The sequence below is a fragment of the Sapajus apella genome, unplaced genomic scaffold (assembly GCF_009761245.1).
Source record: "Sapajus apella isolate SASKATOON/1434 unplaced genomic scaffold, GSC_monkey_1.0 scaffold31, whole genome shotgun sequence".
NCBI lineage: Eukaryota > Metazoa > Chordata > Mammalia > Primates > Cebidae > Sapajus > Sapajus apella.
Window position 1 is genome coordinate 15,964,286 of NW_022436971.1, and position 16,593 is coordinate 15,980,878.

Sequence of the window (16,593 nt, forward strand, 5' to 3'; positions counted from 1 at the left end):
CCTGTAATCCCAGCACTTTGGGAGGCCGAGGCGGGTGGATCACGAGGTCAAGAGATCGAGGCCATCCTGGTCAACATGGTGAAACCCCGTCTCTACTAAAAATACGAAAAACTAGCTGGGCATGGTGGCGCGTGCCTGTAATCCCAGCTACTCAGGAGGTTGAGGCAGGAGAATTGCCTGAACCCAGGAGGCGGAGGTTGTGGTGAGCCGAGATCGCGCCATTGCACTCCAGCCTGGGTAACGAGCGAAACTCCGTCTCAAAAAAAAAAAAAAGAAAGAAAAAGATTATTCCTAACATTTAGTCCCAACGTGAAATGTTTCCTTACTTTAAAAGAACTACATCTTTTTTTTTTTTTTTTTTTATTTTTGAGACAGTGTCTCACTCTGTCACCAGGTGCCAGGCTGGAGTGCAGTGGTGCACCTCCACCTCCCGGGTTCAAGCAATTCTGCCTCAGCCTCCCAAGTAGCTGGGACTACAGGTGCACACCACCACAGCCAGCTAATTTTTGTATTTTTAGTAGAGACAGGGTTTCACCATGTTGGCCAGGATGCTCTTGATCTCATGATCCACCCATTTCGGCCTCCCAAAGTGCTGGGATTACAGGTGTGAACCACTGTGACCGGCCAGATCTCTGCATCTTTAAAAGCATGCTCAGCCCGTGGTATCTCCTTTGACTCTGCTTTTGGGCTTCCTTGCACTAGAGGAAGAGGACTTAGAACACTGCTAAGAACTCAGTAGGAGAGAGGACGCCTTTCCTGGGGAAAAGGGTGTAAGTAAAGTATTGGGGTTGGGGGAGGATTTAAGTCTATGTTTGAGCTTTGTCCTTAACTTTTTTAATTTCTGAGATCAGAAATTTTAAATGCACCTACTTTGTAGTTAGAACTTATTTGGCAGTCTTCTTTAAAATGGCATTTACGCCGGGCGCGGTGGCTCAAGCCTGTAATCCCAGCACTTTGGGAGGCCGAGGCGGGTGGATCACGAGGTCAAGAGATCGAGACCATCCTGGTCAACATGGTGAAACCCCGTCTCTACTAAAACTACAAAAAATTAGCTGGGCATGGTGGCGCGTGCCTGTAGTCCCAGCTACTCAGGAGGCTGAGGCAGGAGAATTGCCTGAACCCAGGAGGTGGAGGTTGCGGTGAGCCGAGATCGCGCCATTGCACTCCAGCCTGGGTAACATGAGTGAAACTCCATCTCAAAAAAAAAAAAAAAAAAAAATGGCATTTACATAGATGTATCCAAATACAATCAGAGATTTTTATTTCAACATGTTTGTACATTCAGCTGTGATTTGTTGATCTTGGGCTGGTGAAGAAGATCAGTAAGTTTTCTTTTGACATGGTAGAATACACTCACGCCTTGTAGCTTAAATATGTATCAGTAGAGACTTTAAAAATGATGAAAAATATTAGGAAGGCCATTTAAAGATGCATAAAAACTACAACTTAAGAGTAAAATAATTTGAGAAGATCAGAATTTTCGCCACTTATTTTGAAATGGGCTAATTTTTAGGAAGTGAGTCGTCATTCAGAAATAATTAGGCCTATTATAGGAAGAGATGTGACTTTTTGTCCAACGATGAGTCTCATTGTAGGTTCCTGCCATTAGATGTATTTTAAAAGTAACAACTTGATCATTCTTTATGTTTAGGAAGATTTTCACTTTATTTATTTATTTATTTATTTGAGACGGAGTTTCGCTCTTGTTACCCAGGCTGGAGTGCAATGGCGCGATCTCGGCTCACTGCAACCACCACCTCCTGGGTTCAGGCAATTCTCCTGCCTCAGCCTACTGAGTAGCTGGGATTACAGGCACGTGCCACCATGCCCAGCTAATTTTTTGTATTTTTAGTAGAGACGGGGTTTCACCATGTTGACCAGGATGGTCTCGATCTCTTGACCTCGTGATCCACCCGCCTCGGCCTCCCAAAGTGCTGGGATTACAGGCTTGAGCCACCGCGCCCAGCGACTTTCACTTTAAACTGATGAAGGCAATTTTTCATGTTTGTTTGCTTTTTTTTTTGTTTTTTGAGATGGAGTTTCGCTCTGGTTGCTGAGGCTGGAGTGCAATGGTGTGAACTTGGCTCACTGCAACCTCCACCTTGGAGTTCAAGCGATTCCCCTGCCTCAGCCTCCTGAGTAGCTGAGATTACAGGTGCATGCCACCACACCTGATTAGTTTTTGTATTTTTAGTAGAGATAGGGTTTCCCCATATTGGTCAGGCTGGTCTCAAACTCCTGACCTCAGGTGATCTGTCCACCTCGGCCTCCCAAAGTGCTGAGATTACAGGTGTGAGCCACTGTGCCCCACTGCAATTTTGCATGTTTTATTCTCCTTATATCTCTATCATCCTCCCACACAGAATTTGTATTTGGTAAGCTTTGCCGTCTATGGAATTAATGTTATTTAGCTTAAGTGTTTACGTGTATCGGCTGGGTGTGGTGGCTCATGCCTACAATCCCAGCACTTTGGGAGGCTGAGGCAGCTGGGTCATGAGGTCAGGAGATCGAGACTATTCTGGCTAACACAGTGAAACCCTGTCTCTGCTAAAAATACAAAAAATTAGCCAGGTGTAGTGGCGCACGTCTAGTCCCAGATACTCGGGAGGCTGAGGCAGAAGAGTTGCTTGAACTTGGGAGGCAGAGGTTGCAGTGAACTGAGATCACATCACTGCACTCCAGCCTGGGTAACAGTGAGACTTTCAAAAAAAAAAAAAAAGTTTACGTATATTGTATATTGTCAGTGCTGTATGATCACGTTTCAGTCAAAGAAGGACTGCATATACAACAGTGATTTTTACTGTATCTTCTGTGTTTAGCTATGTTTAGCAAATACTTAGTATTGTGTGTTAAAATTGCCTACAGTATTTAGTACGGTAACATGCCGTACGTGTTTGTAGGCCAGGAACTTAGCTATACTGCATAGCCTAAGTGTGTAGTAGGCTGTACCATATACTGTGGAAGTACATTCTATGATATTTCCACAACGATAGAGTTGCCTAATGAGACATTTTTCAGAACATATTCCTGTTAAGTGACATGACTGTATGAATGTGAAGATAATTATGAAATCCACTTTGAGGCAAACTTGCCGATTTACTCCTTAACCCACACTTCACTTTAAAGTGGCTATGCTGGCCAAGAACTGTGGCTTATGCCTGTAACCCAGCACTTCAGGAGGCCGAGGTGGGTGGATTGCTTGAGCACAGGAGTCTGAGATCAGCCAGGCAACATGGCAAAACCCTGTCTCTACAAAAAATAAAAAAAATTAGCTGGGCATGGTGGTGCACACCTGTAGTCTTAGCTATTCAGGGGGCTGAGGTGGGAGGATTGCTTGAGCCTGAAAGATTGAGGCTGCAGTGAGCATTGATTGCACCACTGCACCCCAGCCTGAGCAACAGAATGAGACTATGTCTCAAAAAATAAAATGGTGCCAGGCATGGTGGTTCATGCCTGTAATCCCAGCATTTTTGGAGGCTGAGGCAGGCAGAGCACAAGGTCAGGAGATTGAGACCATCCTGGCCAACCCGTCTCTACTAAAATGCAAAAAATTAGCTGGGTGTGGTGGTGCATGCCTGTAATCCCAGCTACTCCAGAGGCTGAGGCAGGGGAATCACTTGAACCTGGGAGGCAGTGAGCTGAGGTCACGCTACTGCACTCTAGCCTGGTGACAGAGCAAGACTGTCTCAAAAAATAATAATAATAAATAAATAAAATGGCTATGCCAGCTAGGTGCAGTGGTATGACACTTAGTCCCAGCTACCAGGCATGCTGAGGTAGGAAGATCACGAGCCCAGGAGTGTGGGGCTGTGGTGCTTGATGATCATGCCTGTGAACAGCCACTGCACTCCAGCTTGAGTGACACTGAGAGACCCTTTCAGAAGAAAGGGTCTCTTTCAGAAGAAAAAAAGGGCTATGCCTTCAGAGTTAATGCTTTAAAGGGGGCAAGTAGTAATACCCAGGAGGAAGTACTAGAGACTGCCCCTAAAATTATAACCCCTCAGCATGTTTATACAGCCTTTTAAATGTAGCTAGAAGGAACTAACATTTAGTGAAGTCTTTCTGGTACCTGGTCATGTACTATGCACATTCATATTTAATCCTCTCAAGTGCCCCTAAGTGATAGAACATCTGATCAGAAAAAAATGAAATTATTTGCCCAAAGTTATGTACGTGGGCCTTGTGCTGTGGCTTATGCCCATAATCCCAGCACTTTGGGATGCTGAGGCAGGTGGATCTTTTGAGCCTGGGAGTTTGGACCAGTGGGCAACATGGCAAAATCCTGCCTCTACAAGAAAACTAGCCAGGCATGGTGATGCACACCTGTAGTGCCAGCTACTTGCCAGGCTGAGGTGGGAGGATCACCTGAGCCCGGGGGATCAAGGCTGCGATGAGCCATGATTGCACCACTGCAGTCTAGCCCCAGTGATAGAGTGAGGCCCTGTCCTTAAAAAAAAAAAAAAAAAATTTATGTATGTGTCTATTAAGTAACCAACTAGAGTTTGAACTCAAGATACCATACCAAGTTCATTTCTGTGCCACTGTTACGTGCTGTGAGCGCTTCACCTTCCTTACTATGGCAAGTAAATAATGCTCTTCTCTTTTTTTTTTTTTTTAGCATATTTGGAGATGGCTTTTGTTTTTCTTTTCTTTGACTTCCCCCTTCGTCTGTCATTTTGCCCTTTGGGGAAAACCTCGAAAGGAGAAATGTTAGGACACGGTGGGCCTAACTTCCATCTTATGATTATAGAAATGAGCCCAAAGATGCAAGTGTGGAAACTCAGAGATAAAAAAAATAATAATAAAAATAAAGAAATGAGCCAAAGAGACCACAGATTTGCCCAAAGTCCTAGCAACTAGCTAGGGTTTGCCCTGAAACTAGATAATAATCAGAGGCAAATAACTCCAAATCTCAATCTCTACTGGCCAAATTTAAAAGAATTATCAATGAAAATTATTTTTATTTCTCCTTGCCACTCAGAAAATGAAGGCTTTAGTTCATATTTATCTAGTAAGGTTTTTTTTTTTATTTTATTTATTTATTTATTTATTTTAAGGCATGAGCCCTCATTACTTTCTGAAAGTAAGGAAATAAGCATTTATCATCCAGCATTGCTTGTCACATTTATATGCTTTACACTGAAGGCCCTTATATAATCAATGTTATTTGCATGCTCAATCCTGTAATACAGTGGAAGGGCCATCAGCCAGGGTCTCAGACCAAGCTTCCCACTCACTGGCAAGCTACATGGAATCTCGGGCCAGCATCTTAACTCCTTAATAGGCACGTTTTCTAGGCGTCTTCACAAATACAACTCAGTTTCATAACAAAGTTTTACAGGAGGTTTCTCCTGATTTCTGGAGGGGAAAACTGAGGCACAGAACTTAGTGACATGACCTAGGTCTTGGGCTTCATAGCCAAGTAGTGGTGCCCGGATTTGAACCTGGCCAGTCCTACTTCAAAGTTGGTACTCTTAGCAACTGTGTTATGTTGCCTTTTTTTTTCTTTTGAGATTAAAGCAATAGTAGTAGATCAGTGCTTTTTTAAACTCTAGTCACGACCAACTGGTAACAGAGACTTAATTGTGACAGCCAACTTTTTTTTAATAGAAGGGAAAATATGTAGCATGTTATAAGAGTAATAATACTTTGTGCAACCAATTTCAGTTTATACATGTATGAAAAGTGGGTTTGTGATATAAAATGGATTTCAAGTAAGTTTGAAAGCCATTTCCTATGGATGGTCTTAAAGGTTTCTGCAATCCATGTCGTAGGACTGTAAGTTGGTTATAATTTTATTGTGAACAATTGCCGAAGTTTTTTCATGATGGTATTGTTGAGTCTCTTGTACCTACAGCATTGTGACAATTTCTACTTTAGAATGTGCTGAGCCATGAGTATCCGTTAATGCCTTTTGGTAGAAAGGGGAGACTTCCACTTTTGAGAGTGATATTTTCATTACACATTGCTGATTGAGTGATGCAGAGATTAACTTTTTTATCTGTTCTTTGTCCTCAGACACTATTTCTGCATCATCTCATAGCCTGGGCCTTCACAGAAGCCATGGTGGAGTTAGGATTTATTCAGTTGGCAAAGAGGCTAATAAGGACTTTCTTGGGATACGAATTATTAAATAGGCTTGAAACTGGGTTGAGCCCTGAGTAAAAATCAGGTAATACAACAGGCCTTACTGCACTAGGCTCCTAAATTCTTTTGAGCTGTAACAGTTTTTTTCAGGAATATCTGGGGTTCTTACTCAAATGGTTATCAAAAGAATTGTTTAATTACTGTAATTTTAGCTAAAGACTTTAGGAATTTTCTTGCTGATTTGACACGTGGAATTGCATCCTGTAGACTGGCAAGGCTAGGCTGTGGCAAGTTGGCTTAGTTCATTTTATTTGGGTGTTTGCTCTTGCTATGACATGGGCTACTGAGGGTAGTAGCTGCCACTGCTAGCTAGGCTACTTAGGGTGCCCTGTCATGGTTACTTTTTAATAGTAGAAACTTGCCCATGTGAAAGAATTACACATTTTTCTTTCTGTGACAGCTTATACTTGAGGATGTATACCTAACAGTGTTGAAAACTAGAAAAAATGTTGGGCACTGTGGCTCACGCCTGTAATCCCAACACTTTGGGAGGCCAAGGCGGGTGGATCGCCTGAAATCAGGAGTTCGAGACAAGCCTGGCCAACATGGTGAAACCCGTCTCTAGTAAAAAAAATACAAAAATTAGCCGGGTGTGGTAGTGGGCACCTGTAATCTCAGCTACTTAAGTGGCTGAGACAGGAGAATCTCTTGAACCTGAGAGGCGGTGGTTGCAGTAAGCCAAGATTGCACCATTACACTCCAGCCTGGACAAGAGTGACACTCCATCTCAAAAAAAGAAAAGAAAACTAGAAAAAGTTTAAGGCCAATTGAGATTTAACTTCCAGTATAGCCTGGTTTTCTTTCTACCATCAGGTGTAGAGGAGTTAAAGCACTTAATTAGGCTTAGGTTAACCTTAACTTTTCTGTGGATGTGTGTACTGGAAGCTGGTATTCAGCGCGAAGATCTCTGCCACTCCATTATCTTGTGGACTCTACCCTCCACCATCTTATGGGAATCACTCAGGTCCTTTAGTCCTTAAAGGAAGCCAGACTATTTGCTTCTCACTTTCTGCTGACATTACCAGGTTTTGTACCCATCTAAAATGTGTTCTGAGAGCTCTTTGTCCGTTCTAGCCCCATGAGTCTTTAAATAAGGCTCTGTGTTTCAGCCATGCCATTCTTCTTGTTAGGTGGTGCTTTCTTTCTTTTTTCTTTTTTGGTAGAGATAAGGTCTCGCTATGTTGTCCAGGGTGGTCTTGAACTCCTGGCCTTAAGCAGACTTGTCACCTTGGCCTCCCAAAGTGCTGGGATTACAGATGTGAGCTGCTGCACCCAATCCATGTATATGATGTTCTTTCAGTTTTTCTGGAACTTGGTAAGAATCTTGGAGGATTCATTGGAAAGATTTTGGAGACCACTGTGTTCTAATACTGGTGGGAACACCACAACTTGGGAGCTAGGAAAATAAATGGGTCAAGATTATTAATCCTTTTTGGAGCTAGACGTGTCTATTCCCACACCTATATAACATGAGAGATGGTGTGATCTAGTGATGGAAAGGACCAGCCTGAGGCTGGGTAAAGTGGCTCATGCCTATAATCCCAGAACTTTGAGAGGCCAAGTCAGGCAGATCACTTGAGGTCAGGAGTTCAAGACCAGCCTGTCCAACATGGTGAAATCCTGTCTTTACTAAAAATACAAAAGTTAGCCGGGCATGGTGGCATGCGTTTGTAATCCCAGCTGCTTGGGAGGCTGAGACAGGAGAATAGCCTGAACCTGGGAAGTAGAGGTTGCAGTGAGCTGAGATTGTACTGCACTCCAGCCTGGGCAACAGAGCCAGACTCCATTTAAAAAAAAAAAGAAAGAAAGAACACCAGCCTGGAGGCTTCCGTGGTCATTCACTTACTTGTTAAATATATTGAGTACGTGTTATGAGTCAGGGACTGAACTAGGTACTAGAACTTTAAGCTTCACTACTTTATAGCTATGGCTTTAATTTCATGGAGTTTCCATTTTACCTTCTGCAGGTAAAAGGTGGACAACCCATCTAGCCTGCAAGCCAGTGTGTGAAAGTATTTCCAAGTGTAAAGTGCCGTGGAATGTATGTAGTGGAACACTCAAGTGGGAAAGAAGTTAGCAGGGTAGCCTAATTTTGGAACTGGAAAGTTTTAATAAAGTGAAAGCAGTCTTGTGGATAAGAAAATCAACAACAGTGAGCAGACCTATTGCCCTAGATTTTCGAGGACATAGTCACAAAAAGAAAATGACAGTGTAACCTGGGAATGTGAAGTTAAAAAAAAAAAAAAAAAAAAAACAATTAAGCAATGGTTTTGCTACTAATTAGCACTCTGATGGAATACAATGGGAAAGGTCATTCTGTTGAAATAAGTGAAGGAAAATCAGGACCCAGAGAATAAATGCTAAAAGGAAATGCCTTTGACCAAAAACTCAGTCTCTTACCAGCAGTTAGGTGTTGACTAAGGAGTTTTGATTCAGTAGGTTTGAGGTAGGGCCCCACAGATCATTCCTGCATTTTTTATCCCTTCAGGATTCTAAGTCCTAGGTGGGAGCATCGAATCAGCTGAACCTAGTTCACGAGCCTGCATGCCAATGGCCAGGTGAACCTGGTTTTCCAGGATGAACAGGAATTTGCCAGGCAGACAGGGAAGAGAAGGAGACTACAGACATGGGCAACAGTATTTATTAAGGTACAGAAGCGTGACTCGGATGTGCTGCATCGTGAAGACACAGTACAGCCTACGTATGTTTTTCGGCTTCTGCCACAAGACAATGCCCCTACCCAAAAAAGAGCAGGATGCTTAGATGCTTGTCATGAAGGAAAGTGAAGCCAGATGTCTCTGGACAAAAAATGCAGGAATGTTTAAGGATATACTCTTGGTGGTACGGACAGTCCAATGGTGTCTAGAAGGCTGTTTCGTGGTAGCAATGCTGGTGGTGATGTTCTTCCAGACTACCGGGCATGGCTTTGGCTGAGTCTCCACTGCCGTTTTCTGAGTCTGGCGTTTCAGCTTTCTCATGAATTATGTGAACTGCTAGATAGCCTTCCAGTAAGCTCTTTTTCTGCTTAGCCTGAATTGGTTCCTTTTGTGCATGACTAAAAGGCCTAACTGATAACAGGGTTTAGGAGATTTGGCTTTCCCTTGACGTCTGAATTTTCAGCTATGAATTCCTTCCTGCTGTCCAGATAGCAGAATGAGCAGCTTCCCTAAAGCAGATGAAAACTTATTGCTAACCTATTCAGTCCTAAGTGAAGAAAGTTCCTGGTCGCTTGCCGGGAGATACCACTTCTTCGGTAAAACTGGGTACTAATGATTTTCTTCTCAGTCCTTTATAGGTTCAGATCAGATGAAGAGAGCTTATATACCCAAATTAAGCTGTGCCACCCACCTACTTTCTGGGTTTTTTTGTTGTGTGTGTGTGTGTGTGTGTGTGTGTGTGTGTGTGTGTGTGTGTTTTAGATGGAGTCTCACTCTGTCACCAGGCTGGAGTACAGTGGCATGATCTCTGCTCACTGCAACCTTTGCCTCCCAGGTTCAAGCAATTCTTATGCCTCAGCCTCCCAAGTAGCTGGGATTACAGGCACCTGACACTATGTCCAGCTAATTTTTTGTGTTTTTCGTGGAGATGGGGTTTCACTTTGTATTTTTAGTAGAGATGGGGTTTCATGATGTTAACCAGGCTGGGCTTAAACTCCTGACCTCAAGTGATCTGCTTCCCAAAGTCCTGTGATTATAGGCTTGAGCCACCGCGCTAGGCCAGGGTTGTTTTTTGTTTGTTTTGAGACAGGGTCTAGTTCTGTCGCCCCGGTTGGAGTGCAGTGGTGCAATCTTGGCTCACTGCAACCTCCGTCTCCTGAGCTCAAGTGATCTCCCCCCTCAGCCTCCCGAGTAGCTGGGACTACAGGCGCACACCACCATACCTGACTAATTTTTGTGTTTTTTGTAGAGGTGAGGTTTTGCCATGTTGCCCAGGCTGGTCTTGAATTCCTGAGCCCAAGCAATCTGTCCACCTTGGCCTCCAAAAGTGCTGGGATTATAGGCGTAGCCAGAGCACTTGGCCTCATCCGCCTACTTTCTTAAGGGCAAATATCCCTCTACCTCACAAAGAGTTAAGAGCTCCCAACTGTGAAGGAAAGCATTGTGCCCTCTCATGTCTCCCAAAATAGATGTCTAATTTCTTTGAATTTTGCCTTAAGTGCTCAACTTGAATGCCTTGTTATTGAGACACTGGAGGTGGCAATTTAGTGAATGACTAGCCCTCCAGCTGCTCCTTTTGAGTATATTGTACTGGGTGGATGATCCTGTTACTAGCAAAGTTTGGATCGCATACTCGTCTGTCAGGTGGCAATCAAAAACTAGCCTGGAGGCCTGGGTGCAATAGCTCACACCTGTAATCCCAGCATTTTGGGATACCAAGGCTGGAGGATCGCTTGAACTCAGGGGTTCAAGACCAGCCTGGGCAACATAGTTAGATCCCTGTCTCTACAAAATATAGAAAACAGCCAGGCGGGGTGGCATGTGCCTGTAATCCCAGCTACTCAGTGGGTGGGAGGATCACTTAAGCCTCCCTTGGTGGGAGTTCCAGGCTACAGTGAGCTGTGATCATGCCATCGCACTCCAGTTTGGGTGACAGAGCAAGACAGTTTCTTTGCAAACAAAACACAACTAGCCTGGGCTGGGCATAGTGGCTCTTTTTTTTTTTTTTTTTTTGAGACAGAGTTTCGCTCTTGTTACCCAGCTGGAGTGCAATGGTGCGATCTCGGCTCACCGCAACCTCCGCCTCCTGGGTTCAGGCAATTCTCCTGCCTCAGCCTCCTGAGTAGCTGGGATTACAGGCACGCGCCACCATGCCCAGCTAATTTTTCGTATTTTTAGTAGAGACGGGGTTTCACCATGTTGACCAGGATGGTCTCGATCTCTTGACCTCGTGATCCACCCGCCTCAGCCTCCCAAAGTGCTGGGATTACAGGCGTGAGCCACCCCGCCCGGCATGGCTCATATCTTTAATCTGAGCAACTTGGGAGGCCACGGTGGGAGGATCACTGAGGCCAGGAGTTTGAGACAAGCCTGGTCAACATGGCAAGACCCTGTCTCTACCAAAAAAAGAAGTAAAATAAAAATGCTAACCTGCCTCTGCCTGAAGAGATGCCACTGTTTAGGCAATTAAGGCTTGGACTGGAAATCAGGAGGTCTGGGCTGTCATTCCTGTCCCTAACTTGCAGTGCGCTTTGGGAAAATTGCTCAATCTCTTTTTCTGTAAACTCCAGGAACACATAGGGTTCTATGACATCGTTCAGGAGTACTTCAAACCTGATAGCTCTGCTTTGATCAGCCTTATCCATTGACATTCTGCAAAAGATTTATTTTGTGGATAGGGTGTAAAAGTAAAAGAAAAAAAAGTCCAAACACAGGGGCTTGAAGACATCATTTGACTAGATGGCAACCACATTCCTCTGTGTATTTTAAATTCACATCTATGTCATTAACTGAAGTTTTAATTTTTATTATAATATTTTTTGACATGGGTCTTGCTATGTTGCCCAGGCTAGTCTTGAACTCCTGGGCTCAAGCAGTCCTCTGCCTCAGCCTCCCTAAGTGCTGGGATTACAGGTGTGAGCCACCATGCCCAGCCTAACTGAAGTTTTTAACGGGTGTATGCTTTGAAATTATTTCTTGAACAAAGCAGAATGTAAATAAATCAATACATAACTAGATAGAACATGATGGTCAAACATTGCAGGCTGCCCATGATACCAATAATGAGCCATGTTGTGATTCTTCACTAACTTACTTGTCTTTCAGAGTAAGCCAAAAAATAAATGGTAATGTTTCCCTGACGTAACCTTTTTATGTTCTGGTTCTTCAAGGTGATCAGTCCCTCAGAAGCAAAGCACAGAACTGCATAGTGACCACACATATCAGAATTAGGGAACTTCTGGTTTATACCTGTAATCCCAGCACTTTGGAAGGCCAAGACCAGAGGATCACTTGAGCCTAGGAGTTTGAGACCAGTCTGGACAACATGGCAAAACCTTGTGGTGGCATGTGCCCATAGTCCCTACTACTCTGGCGGCTGAGGCGGGAGGATTGTTTGAGCGTGGGAGGTTGAGGTTGCAGTAAACCATGTTCATACCACTGCATTCCAGCCTGGGCGACAAAGTGAGACCCTGGCTCAGAAAACAAAACAAATTAGGGGACTTCTAAGCCCTTTATGGGTAGAGAGGCACACTGGACAAGCAGTTCTTACTTGTTTTGCATACATAATCAGAACAGCATGGATGCAAGAGTGTTTTTTGCTGCAGTCTAGATTTTAAGATGTTTTCATAAGCAGATCTCATTGATCAGGATCCTAGACCCTGACCTCTTGGCTCCCAGTAGGAATTCCACCATTAGCTTGTAGCCTGTAAATGCTGGGGACATTTTCACAACAGCTGCAATGTGAATGCCACCATCCTCAAGGCAAGGGGTCTGCAGTCTGCAGTAGCAGGTTTTTTTTTTTTTTTTTTTTTTTTGAGACAGGGTTGCATTCTGTTGCCCAGGATGGAATGCAGTGGTATGATCTTGGCTCACTACAGCCTCGGCTTCTCAGACTCAAATGATCCTCCTGCCTCAGCCTCCCGAGTAGCTGTGACCACAGGTGTGCACTGCCATGCTCAGCTAATTTTTTAATTTTTTTTGTAGAGACAGGGTCTCACTATGTCTGGTCTTGAACTCCTGGGCTTAAGTGATCCTCCTGTTTCAGCCTCTCAAAGTGCTGGGATTATAGTCATGAGCCAATGTGTTCAGCCCCAGATTCTTCAATGGTACATTCTCAGCTTACTGCAACCTTCGCCTCCTGGGTTCAAGCAATTTCTCCTGTCTCAGCCTCCCAAGCAGCTGTGATTATAGACACATGCCACCACATCTAGCTAATTTTTGTATTTTTAGTAGAGACAGGGTTTCACCTTGTTGGCCAGGCTGGTCTCAAACTCCTAACCTCAAGTTATCCACCCACCTTGGCCTCCCAGAGTGCTGAGATTTTAGGGGTGAACCATCGCACCCGGCCCTGGCTCTGGCCCTGGCCCTGATTCTTTACAACCTGAAAACCTCTTTTTCCTATGGGCCGGGTGGGTAAATGATAAATTATTGTATAAGAAGACTGGGCTTACTTGTCATCACCCAGGACTCACCAAGGCCTAAATTTGTTTCTTTACTTAATAAACTTATTGAGCACTAACTGTAGGTGGGGCACAACTCCTGTGGGTGCCAACCAACATCTCTCTGGAAAATTACTGAGCAGTTTGAAAGATAAAAAAGCCACTTCTCCTAAGATCCTGACACTTTCCGTTCAGGGCCTTGATTACCCAGGGCTTTGCTGCTTTTCTTTCAGTCTCTTGCTGTGTGATCTCTTGGTCATCTTATGACTCACAAGCAGCTCCCTGCCAGTGGGCAGGACCAGGGAGAGGAGAGAAGGAAAGCAGGCCAGGCACACTTGATAGCCTTGGCAAAGTGAGCGAGGAGGTTAAATTGCTGGGCTAGGTTGAAAATTGGGAATTACTTGTGGCTTTTATTGTTTTCCCTCTCGCAAAGATAAACAAATTTGCCAAAAAGCAAAGAACAAATCATTAAAAACTGTTAACGAGTTACTGTATTTTATTTTCCTGGGACAGATTCATGAAATAAGGTTCTTAAAATGGAGTTAGCCCAATACCAAGTTTTCTCCTGAGAGTATGTCTGGCCCAGGACAAGGAGAACTTTATCCCAATCTAAGAACAGAAGCAAAGAGCATGGGGAGAGAGGAGCACTCATTTGGGTCCAAACCTACTTTGACTCAGGACTTCATGGAGGAAACTGGATCAGTTGAAGAAGAATAATTAAATCAGGCCAGGCACATTGGCTCACGCCTGTGATCCCAGCACTGTGGGAGGCAGAGGCGGGAGGATTGCTTGAGCCCAGGAGTTTGACACCAGCGTGGGCAACAAGGCAAGACCCTACCTCTACAAAAAAATTTAAAAATTGGCTGGGTGCAGTGGTGGCTTATGTCTGTAATCCTAGCACTTTGGGAGGCTGAGGCGGGCAGAGCACCTGAGCTCAGGAGTTCGAGACCAGACTGGCAAACATGGTGAAACCCTGTATCTACTTGGATCACATTTGAAAGGAAAAAAAAAGAAAAAAAAAAAACCCACCTCTACTAAAAATAACAAAAATTAGCCGGGTCTGGTGGCGGGCCTCTGTAATCCCAGCTACTCAGGAGGCTGAGGCAGGAGAATCGCTTGAACTCAGGAGGCGGAGGTTGCAGTGAGCCAAGATCGCGCCACTGTACTAGGCAACAGAGTGAGTCTCTGTTTCAAAGTAAATAAATAAATAAGCTAGGTGTGGTAGCACAGTCCTGTGGTCACAGCTTCTCGGGAGGCTGAGATGGAAGGATCACTGAGCTGGGGAGGTCAAGGCTGCATTGAGCCATGTTCACACCACTGCACTCCACCCTAGGTGACAGAGCTAGACCCTGTCTCAAAAACCAAAAAAAAAAAAAGAAGAATGATTAAATCACAAGAGATACTCTTAGAATTCAGAAGTAGACAGCAGTGGAAAAGGATGTAAACTTATGGTCTCCCTCTTCTCTGCTGGTTACCTGACTCCATCACTATGGAAGAATGGCTTTGAAGGACCAAATATTTGCATAATTGATACCTTGATTTTGGACTTTGGCCTCCAGAACTGTGACAGAATAAATGGATCTTTAAAAGACTAAGACTTCTAAAAAATGGTGGAGACCTGCAATCTACAACAGAACGTTAAGATGCCGGTGAAGGATGCTTATGTGTTTCATAGCTGGATACACAGAGCAAGGATATTCCAGGCAAGAGGAATTTCAGGAGAAAAGGCAGAAGGGCAGAAGGGGAGGTAACTTTAGGTTGTGTTCCATGAGCATTGTGTTATTTTCTTAGGGCTGCTGTGATAAGTTGTCATAAACTGGATGGCTTAAAACAAGAGAAATGGCCAGGTGTGGTGGCTCCACCTGTCATCCTAGCACTTCGAGGCCGCAGTGGGTAGATTGTTTCAGCTCAGGAGCTTGAGACTAGCCTGGGCAACATGGTAAAACCCTGTCTCTACCAAAACTAAAAAAGTTACCCAGGCATGGTAGCTGGCATGTGCCTGTGGTCCCTGCTACTCAGGAGGCTGAGGTGGGAGGATTGCTGGATCCCAGGAAATTAAGGCTGCAGTGAGCTGAGATGGTGCCACTGCACTCCAGCCTGGGTGATAAAGCAAGAGACCCTGTCTCAAAAAAACAAAAAATAAACCAACAAACAAACAAACAAAAAAAACAGAGAAATTTATTCTGTCAGTTCTAGAGACCAGAAGTCCAAACTCAGGGTGTCTGCAGGGCCATGCTCCCTCTGAAGGCCCAGGGGAAGAGTCTTTCCTTGCCTCTTCCTGGTTTCTGGTATCGTGGTGCGCTCTGGTGCTCCTTAGTTTGTAGATGTATAACTGCAATCTCTGCATCCATCACCTCATGCTGTTCTTCCTGTATACCTCTGTGTCACTGCTCTTCTTACAGGGACACCAGTCCTTGGGTTTCGGGCCCAGTCTAATGCAGTATGACCTCATCTTAACTTGATTACATCTGCAAAGAGCCTATTTCCAGATAAGGTCACATTCCTCATACCAGGGGTTAGGACTTGAACTTATTTTCTTGGGGGAAGGGGGACACAGTTCCACCTGCTATAAGCATTAAATTGTCAGCCAGGCATGGTGGCTCACACCTGTAATCCCAGCACTTTGGGAGGCCAAGGCAGGTGGATCACCTAAGATCAGGAGTTCGAGACCAGCCTGACTAACATGGAGAAACCCCATCTCAAATAAAAATACAAAATTAGCTGGACATGGTGGCACATGCCTGTAATCCCAGCTACTTGGGAGGCTGAGGCACGAGAATTGCTTGAACCCAGGAGGTGGAGGTTGCAGTGAGCCAAGATCACATCACTGCACTCCAGCCTGGGCAACAAGAGGGAAACTCTGTCTCAGAAAAAAAAAAATTGTCTAATTTATTTAAATGGGGGAAATTGTGAGCTATCCGGCTGTATGTCAGATAATGATACTTGTTTCATAAATACTGTTAATTGCCTTATGAAGAACACTTATTGGATGGACTATCAAAGAACAAAGAAAAAGTCCATGGATAGAGGACATTCGGCTGGTGTCATGGAAGACAGGTAGAGCCGCTGGTGAAGAGGAAGCAGAGGTAAGAAAGTCACTTCAGGTGTTATGGGAATGATAGTCAGGGATTAGCTCAAAGAAGAGAGAGTGAGGGATTGAGCTGGACAGTTTCCTTGAACACTGAGTAAGTATGTTAACTAGTGCTGCTGCAGAGAATATATATATAGTCTCACTCTGTTGCCCGGGCTGGAGTGCAGTAGCACAATCTCGGCTCACTGCAACCTCTGCCTCCTGGGTTCAAGTGATTCTCCTGCCTCAGCCTCCCGAGTAGCTGGGATTACAGGCACAT